The following is an 8,573-nucleotide window of genomic DNA, read 5'->3' on the forward strand; positions in this document are numbered from 1 at the left end:
TATGTAGTGGTACCACTGCACTGGCCTGTCGTCCAGTCCTAGGACAACGATGGAATCGTGGGGGGAGGGTAGCATTCCCATCAGTGTCTGTCATCTATTTCGTATTTCGGGTGGGGTGTTTGCTGAGTATACTTCAAGCTGAGGCATGCCCCGCGCGTGTTCGGCAAAGTTCTTTCCGGTACACAGTTGGGTATATTTATCTCTAGCGTCGGTCATAACCGCAGCCCACAGGGTGAAGCAATGCAAGCGTCTCTGAGGTATCTGTTGCTTTTAATTGGAACTTGTCACCGGTATGCCCAAGAGCAACTATTTTGGAACACTACGCCATTGGCATCATGACCGCTATTTTACTATCACTACTGCATTTTTAATAACGGCACGACCCAGCCTTCAATACGCGTACACGAAGAGAGAGCAGGAGAACATCCACTGGGGACTAGAATCAGTTTATAACGAACATTGCGATAGAAAAACATAATCACGGCATGCTGCGTAATAACTCAAGTAAAAAAGTAAAAAGGCATGCGTATGATGCGTTCCAATAGCTGCTCTTTTTCAAATATGTGGCTTTTTTTGCATGCTTTCGTCAGTAAGGGCACACGGATGTACTTCTCAAAAGCGTGCTTTCGCATTTGATAGTCTTCATCAAGCTCCCTCTCCAATTTATGGCCCCTGCCAATCAATGCAGTTTTTTCAAAGAGACGGGGTGTGTTCATAACCTCGGCAATGGGCAGAAACGCTCCCCTCCACTTGATTTGACCAAAGTTTCATGTTCTCTCAAACGAAGTCAGCCAGCGTCCTGTCTGCCTCATATACACTATCGCACTTCAGAGGCATGTGGTTGATAACGTTCGGAGTGCACTTCGTAAATTTCGATTGGCGGGTTTTGCACGTCTTGTGTTATTTTCGTTTTGGATTTTGAGACAAAAGGCCCTATTCTCGACTGCACAAATTCCCAGGAGGACTGGGAATTGGCCGGAGGTCTTCTCTGGCTGGGTTTCCGTTTTGGCCACGTGCATTCGTTTGACAAAGCGGTTGTGTGTGCCTTGGTCATGTTGACGTTTGATGACGTTTACTGGCACCATTTCTAAAATTTGCCTTATTTTTCTTTATTGAAAGCGCATAATTCTTGACCGGCAATGAAAAACTAGACTAAATGTACCGGACATGAAAACACAGGGCTGCCTTCGCTATACAACAACAATACTTCTTGTAATACACGCCCACTCGGTGATTGGCTGAGAAGGTGTGACGTAATATAAACAGTTGGTGGGAACGGTCACATCACACATTGGCAACTTCAGCCTGCGTAAAAGTGACCTAATGTTATGTAACAGCTTGAAAATGGCGGCTGCTTTTGCCGCGAAATAGGGCAACCATTTTCCCGACCTTCGGCGCGGCGAAATGTCGCTGTATTTGCAGCAGGCGCAGTTTCGCATTACGCGCGGTTTAGAGAATATTTTATACCGAAATAAATATTAGTTTTCGCTGTTTGCAAGTCAGCCATCACGGAGCATACAAAACACGCGCGGTATTTTGCTTTTGTGTTTGGGAATAAAATAAATTTTTTTTGGCATAACTGCAACATAAGAGGGCAGTACAAGCCTCTTCATGACAAGGAGAATAGAACCCAATGCATGGCCCCTGTCCACACTCCTAGTAAGCTGCTCGATCACAAGATCCAATTCAATATTTACATAACAAATAAAAGTGAGTCTTTTGTTCATTACAGCGCTGATTGAAGTCGAGCTTGACTACTTAGTGAATCGGCAACATCGGTACCCTTCGCGGTTATAAGGTGTAGCGCTTCGCTGCTCTTATGTGTCATACAGCCGACGCTCGCGGCCGTCTTTTTATGTGATACCACCATAAACTTGCAACATAGCAGCAGATGATATCGTGGCAGCGGTGGCAGCCGGGAAGGTGGTAACGCAACAAAGCTTGCATTTAGGCACAGAGCTCCACTAGTTAAGAGAAGTGATTTAGGAATTATATACATACGGTAAAAAAATTGTGTGATGTTCTTTAGCTCAACATGCCCCTTTCTCTTGCTTTTGGATCAACGTTACTCGATCAGCTTGTGGTGTTGGGTGCAATTTTAACTTGCAGAAATCTGTTTCCTTTGCCAACCGCATCTACCGTCTAAATTTGTATAATACATACCAAGTTTTTTTATACTGTAGTGGCATCATCATCAACGCCAGCGCCCCATCATCATGAGTTCTAGAGATGATAACGCAACACAGATCATCCGGCCTCCGCGCTGCGGGGCCGCACTTCAAGGGCGCTCCCTGATTCTCGGGCCCATGTTGTTGTCCCCACGCAACTCTAAGTAAATGTAGGCCTAGCCGCACCGTCACATCGGCCGAATACATATTTGCTGACCCGGACATCGGCAGCGTGGAGCCCTGCTGCACCTTCAATCTTCCCCCCTACCCGGGCTTCGAGCACCAAAATCCTGGATCCTGGTTCCGTGAAATGGCGGCGCACTTACAGCTACGTCGCATCAACTCTCAGGCTGAGCGGTACCAAATCGCCCCAGCCTTGCTTCGGCATGGCCTACGCATCGACATTATAGACTATAGTGACCAACAATACCAAGACCTTTATATGCTTGTCATGACGCGTGTCGGCACGAGCCCTGCTTGGCGTAATGAATCGGCATCACTCCACGTCGTTGCCTCCTCGCACTACACGCCAAGTGTTGGAAAGGGATTGCGTCCAACGGATCACAGTCTTCCCTTTGCCCTTGCGATAAGCCAGTGGCCGGAGCACGATGTTACGTTCCTTCACTACCGGGCTTCACAGAACGTCCGCCCTCCACCTTAACCCCTCCACGCCCAGTGCAGCCAAATACTTGACTCATGGCAAACTCACACTCTCGTTTACTACGGCAGCTTTGCCACCTCGCCCACCTTTCTTCCTCCAAGCCCCAGGGTGTGGCTTTGCCAGACGGAGTGTTTTTTCGACCACTATGGTGTAACGTTGCAGCAGGACGGTTATTTCCTTATCCGTGAGCTGCTACCTTCCGCTCGGGCCTCCAGCATGCTGGAACCTGGAGCAGGCCCTTATGGCGAGATCAAAGCCTTGATCTTCGCGCGCTCCGGTCGGTTCCATGAGCTACCCGCGCCATCGAAGAAGCATTGCTCTACTGTTGTCGCGGTCCTCCCGCGTCACAACAGTGTGCTACGGCGACGGTGCTGCAAAGTAGCAACGACGCCACGACAACAATGGCCGTTTCATACCTCACGGACGGCACCTCTGCTGTAGAGTCTACCTTCCACCGCTCCAGCAGTCTGTCCTCCGCCGCAGCTGCGCTGCCTACACGCCTTGCTGAACCACCAGGGTGGCCTTTGAAGCAACCCTGATTGCAACATTTGCCACAAGCGTCCTCGGTGACCAAGGCGCGACTTCGGCACCTAGCAAAACATTTTTCGGTGCACCCCTCGGGGTGCCAATTGAAGCCACTGCTTACGCAGGCATTGCGACCACTGGTGAGGTGGTTGCTGCGACGCCTTCATGTAAGTCGTCACGCGATACACCTTGGACTCCTCTCACCACCTGGCAGTAAGAGGACAGTTGCAGCGCACCGCGGCGATTGCAGACGGCCTCCGAACAAACAGCCGTGAAGAGCATGGGGACAAATTAACATGATAGCTGGACACCGACTCTTAGCTCCAGGCACCCGCGGCTACCTCTGCCTAAGCCAGCAAGCATCGTGCATCAGGCTCATCAACCTCACCTTCAGTAGTAAGGAAACAAACACTGTAAGCCACGCGTTCGGATAACCTGGGCTCACCACTGTCAGCAAGCCGTGAAAGCCGCGGCTGGGCTGACATGAGCTCCGCAGAGGATAATCATGACTCGCCACACCAGACAACTATCCCGGCGAGTTAAATATACTCCCAAGGTGCATCGACTCGTTTGGCGCGCTTTGCCATGTAAACCCAATCGCAAGAGAAAAGTGCTTCGAGCGACGGCAACACGCAGCACCCAACCATCGGGCGCAGCCTGTCACAGGCTGAGGTACGACGTGCTCTCAACACCTACGCTGACTTTGCCTTTACTCCCTGTAGACTGGGCACACCATGGCTGCCTCTGCAGGCTGCATGCCCGGATTGGTCTCCCCTGTTTGGCAGGCGCTGTACTGCGCTAGACAGCAGTTCTAAAGGCTCCTGCATGGTTGTGGCCTCACCATCGCCTGCGACCGCACCGGAACTCCCAGTTCAGGCCACACGAGGATACTAATGGCCCCGGACGCTTCCTCAATGCCGACCTTTGACTGTCCACCAAACTGTCCGTAAATACGGACGTACATAACTGTACATAGTTCTAAACCGCACCCGTCTTTTGGCCTCGCAGTAGATTCGGTTCGTTGAATGAGGAAAGCTTTTCCTAAGAGCGTTGCTAGAACACATCGTTGCTACGAAGCCAAAGGCATTGCTAGAACATAGCGAGGGGATTACGCGAAAGGTAAAAGCAATTTCTAAGTGCGGCGAGAGTGCACCCATCGAACAGGTTAGTTGTAGGTATAAAACATTATGTTATTCTGTGATCCTGTTCGTTCGTAAAATGTAGGCCTGCTGTACGCTTTAAAAGAGCTAATAGATCACGTGAAAGCAACATTAAGCCCGCTGGAATTGCCATGTTTAACATGATCAATGCGCAGCGTAGGGCTTGTCAAATTTGAAAACAAAATATGGCACAAAGTGGGTGTTATACTAGATCCTATACAGATTTCACTCTTTTTCACGAACGGCTCATATAGAAAAATGGCAGAATCTCCACTCCGTGGATGGTGGGGAGGGTTCTGAGTACGGTGACTCGAAATGACATCCTCGTTGTGCCCCAACTGACATCCGATTTGCGCCCCCTCCGTCATTCGATATGAGTCATGAGTTGGACCTTGATTATTCTCTAAATGAAAGTGAACTCACGGCTCAAATCGAATTTCGCTTGATTTTTGCTTGATGGTGATGTGCGCACGGATGTACGCGGACGGACATTAAGAGGTCGAAGGTACTCCGCACCGTTACAGGCGAGGAAGTAAGCCGTTGGACTCTTGGGTATCAACTTACGGTCCTAACTCAATGGGTAAGACGACTGACACCAACTCTGTCTGGTCTACCAGTCACAGGCCCGAATCCTGCCGGTTCTTGGGTAATTTCTTGCGAATGTATATGCTATGCGCACAGACGCGGGCGGAAGGAAAGCCGCACCTAAAACTCAATAAACGTTTATGACTGATACACTATCAAAAGCTGCCAGAAAAAACAAGCGGAAACAAAAAAAAGCGTTCTAGATCGGCACAGCACCGCTCTTTTGAATGAGTTCTCGCTCCGATAAAAACAATTCGGCAAGTGGCACTGAGTAACAAGTACTTCAATGTCCAGAGAAAACGCAGAATTAGCAATTCGCTGTTTTTTACGAAGAAAAACAACGACACAGACGGATGGTGTGGCGCCAAAAGGATCTGAATTATATGGCGTGTACAGACAACGTTGAAGGTACTGTACGCCCTGCTGTTGGAGCGTGCTTTAGGGGAACATAACATTCAGGATTGACAACTCGGCGATTCCTTTCTTTTTAGATGTTTCACACCCGAACAACCTATGTTTTATAATAGCTGATACATTTTCTTCTTGTTGAAACGTTCCCTGCTAAAGTACTCTATTGGGCATATATACTGAAATGCCTAAGCAGTTATGAACCTACAAGAAGCCGGCGAAATCTTCCAATTTTTTTTATGTCAATGCAAACCTTAACCAAACAGTCCCATCACTAAATTACCAAATATGCATAAATTTTTGTTATGAAAAATATACCAATTATTACTTCCTTATATTGCATCTAACTTTGCTCCGCAAGCCACAGCATGCGCCGCATACCTTCAGAAACATTTACCAACGTTAGTGAATGCCACGACCTATGGCACGTTCAAATGTCCAGCCTTCCGGCTCATGGCCAGTAGTACTGGCTTTGATCACAGCGTGCCGCATTGACTTCAGATTTTAAAATTCCCGGATTCACCGTAAACGTTCGTTTATCAAGCATAAATTTAGAAAGAAAAGAGCGCAAGAACGGGCTACCCCACACAAACATACAAATACTCTATTAGAATATAAATGTAGCAATGATGCGTTATATACTCCTTTTTCCCGTTGCCATCCACGCATGAAATTTGTGAACCCCTTTCACCACTAATGCCCAGTCATTGTGCAATTTTTATCAAGAATTGAACATAACGTCCTTTAGGATCCTTGATATGGCGTTGCATTTTTGTGACATGCAAACCAGCATGCACTTGTACTTGGTGTGGATAGTTGTGCATATAGTGCATAATGTTTAACTACCATTGTTATTTTTGCATGAAAATTAGCTTGTACTTGTAGCACTTTGTGTATTGTCTGCTAAATTGCTGTTTGTAAACTTCAAATTTGGTGATTTTTAATTTTGCGTATTATTTACCTATTTACGATCCCTAAGGTGTTGTGTTCTTCGTAACTGTATATTGTAGTGCCCACCTGCTATAGTCTCTTTGGAGACGGGCAGTATTGCAAATGAATAAATAAATAAAAAAATGAATATTTAAATAGATAAATAAATAAATACATACTTGGTCTGTTTTGAGATTATAACGGTGTGATTTTGCGGCATGGTGCGAGGCAGCCGCTTTCCTGCATAATTTTTTTCAAAAACCATTGCTAAGACAGGGCCTAGATCTTCGCGAAAAGCTTTGTAGCATTCTGCGATGATCCCGTCATGGCCCGGCAACTTGTTCTTAGGGAGTTTTTTATTTCTCGACCCACCTCCCATTCAGTCATAAACGAGGTATTTTGTCTTTCGTGCCGTCGGCTGCGGTGGGTATGGAAGCAATCACATCGGAGGGAGCGCCGTCTGGAGTCGGTCTGGAGCAAAAAAGTTTATTTTACTAGCCTCAAAAAACCGTCGCCCTTTACTCCCGCTCGTACGCAATGCCACCGCTGTGGCTGACCCCGTTGATGGTTTTTCGGGTGACGAGTTCTCGCTCGAAGGCCCGGAAGAGCTTAGACGGCTCCAGTTCACTCCGGAGCGCCCCTTAAGTTAGGCGACTGTCGTCCCGAAACTCTTCCGGACGTTCTTCGCCCTCCTCGATGAGACCGCAGATGGTCTCCATCAGGTGGGGCTCATTTGCTCTGCGTTAGGTCGGCTCACGTCTACGTATCTCCGTTGTCATTTCCTTAAAGTTTGCTTTGACGTTTTTTCACGAGGCCTCGTCGACGGTCTTAGTTTCTATGCTATCCATGGCCTTCATTAGTGTTTAGGTGAATTCATAGCTTCGAATGCAGTTTGCAGTTTTAATCCAGAGACTGCTGGCAATTGCTGTTGTGCAGGCAGGGCCTATTGCTATAGAGCAGGTCACCAGCCCGTGATCGGAAAAGGAAAAGGCGGCACGAGTATAGTTGTAGCTCAGAACCCGCTGTAGATACTCGCTGTTACGTATTAGTGACCGATTCTTGCCCGAGACTCGCCGCACCATCATTTGTAGTAAGGCGCGCCGCAGTTGCGGTCCCGTGTGGGGTCTAAATGATCGGCTTCCCTTAAGACGGACGTCAAAGTGCGGGCCGAAGCGTCGGCCTTGTCGTGGACTCCTGCCCAGTCGCTCGCACTTCACACCCAGTTGAAATCTCCCCCCCCCCCTAAAAGTACATAAATACAAAACCCTAACCTAGAGTAAAATGAGGTCAAGATTCATTGGATGCCTCCCAAGTTCCCAGACGAGCTTCTCACAAGACAGTTCGCCCACTACGCCCGATAACTTCCCATTGACCGAGAAGGGTTGTGACACCTCGGCATAGAGTACATGACCAGCACCACAAGGGCGGTGCAGAAGGGCGGGAGCCGAACGCGATAGACTCCGAACAGCATCAAGCCATGGTCAAGGGGACCCCAAATATGATCGAAGGGCCCTGGCTGACCACCCATGCACCTGCGTTGACGCCAAATTTGACACATCTGAAGTCTTTGTACGACGCCGTGGTGCCACACTTGTCGTTCCTTTGGACATGCACAGGCACACTACACGCAGTCATACGCAGCCAGGACGAAGCCAACCGAGACACCGCAGTCTTCAGAGGAATACACCGACACCGAATAAATGGAGGCCGTGTCTATCCCACTTTGAAAAAAAATGAAAGGGGGCAAAGCACCTGTTGAGGATCAGATAAAAGCCGACCTCTTGAAGGATGGCGGAAAAATTGTACTTGAAAAACTGGCAAACCTGTATACGCAATGCTTAATGACTGGAAGTGTACCAGAATCTTGAAAGAACGCGAACAGAATCCTAATCCATAAGAAAGGTGACATGAAGGACTTGAAAAATTGCAGGCCGATCAGCTTACTGTCAGTCGTCTACAACGTACTTACCAAGGGCATCACTAACAGAATTTCTGCAACATTAGATTTTATTCAACCTAAAGAACAAGCAGGGTTCCGTAAAAGTTATTCAACAATGGACCATATTCACATGATCAATGAGGTGATAGAAAAGTGCGCGGAGTATACTTAACCGCTATATATAGCACTCATAGATT

Source organism: Haemaphysalis longicornis, unplaced genomic scaffold (assembly GCF_048455015.1).
Source record: "Haemaphysalis longicornis isolate Haplotype H1 unplaced genomic scaffold, Haemaphysalis longicornis Haplotype H1 scaffold_16, whole genome shotgun sequence".
In the NCBI taxonomy this organism is placed as follows: Eukaryota; Metazoa; Arthropoda; class Arachnida; order Ixodida; family Ixodidae; genus Haemaphysalis; species Haemaphysalis longicornis.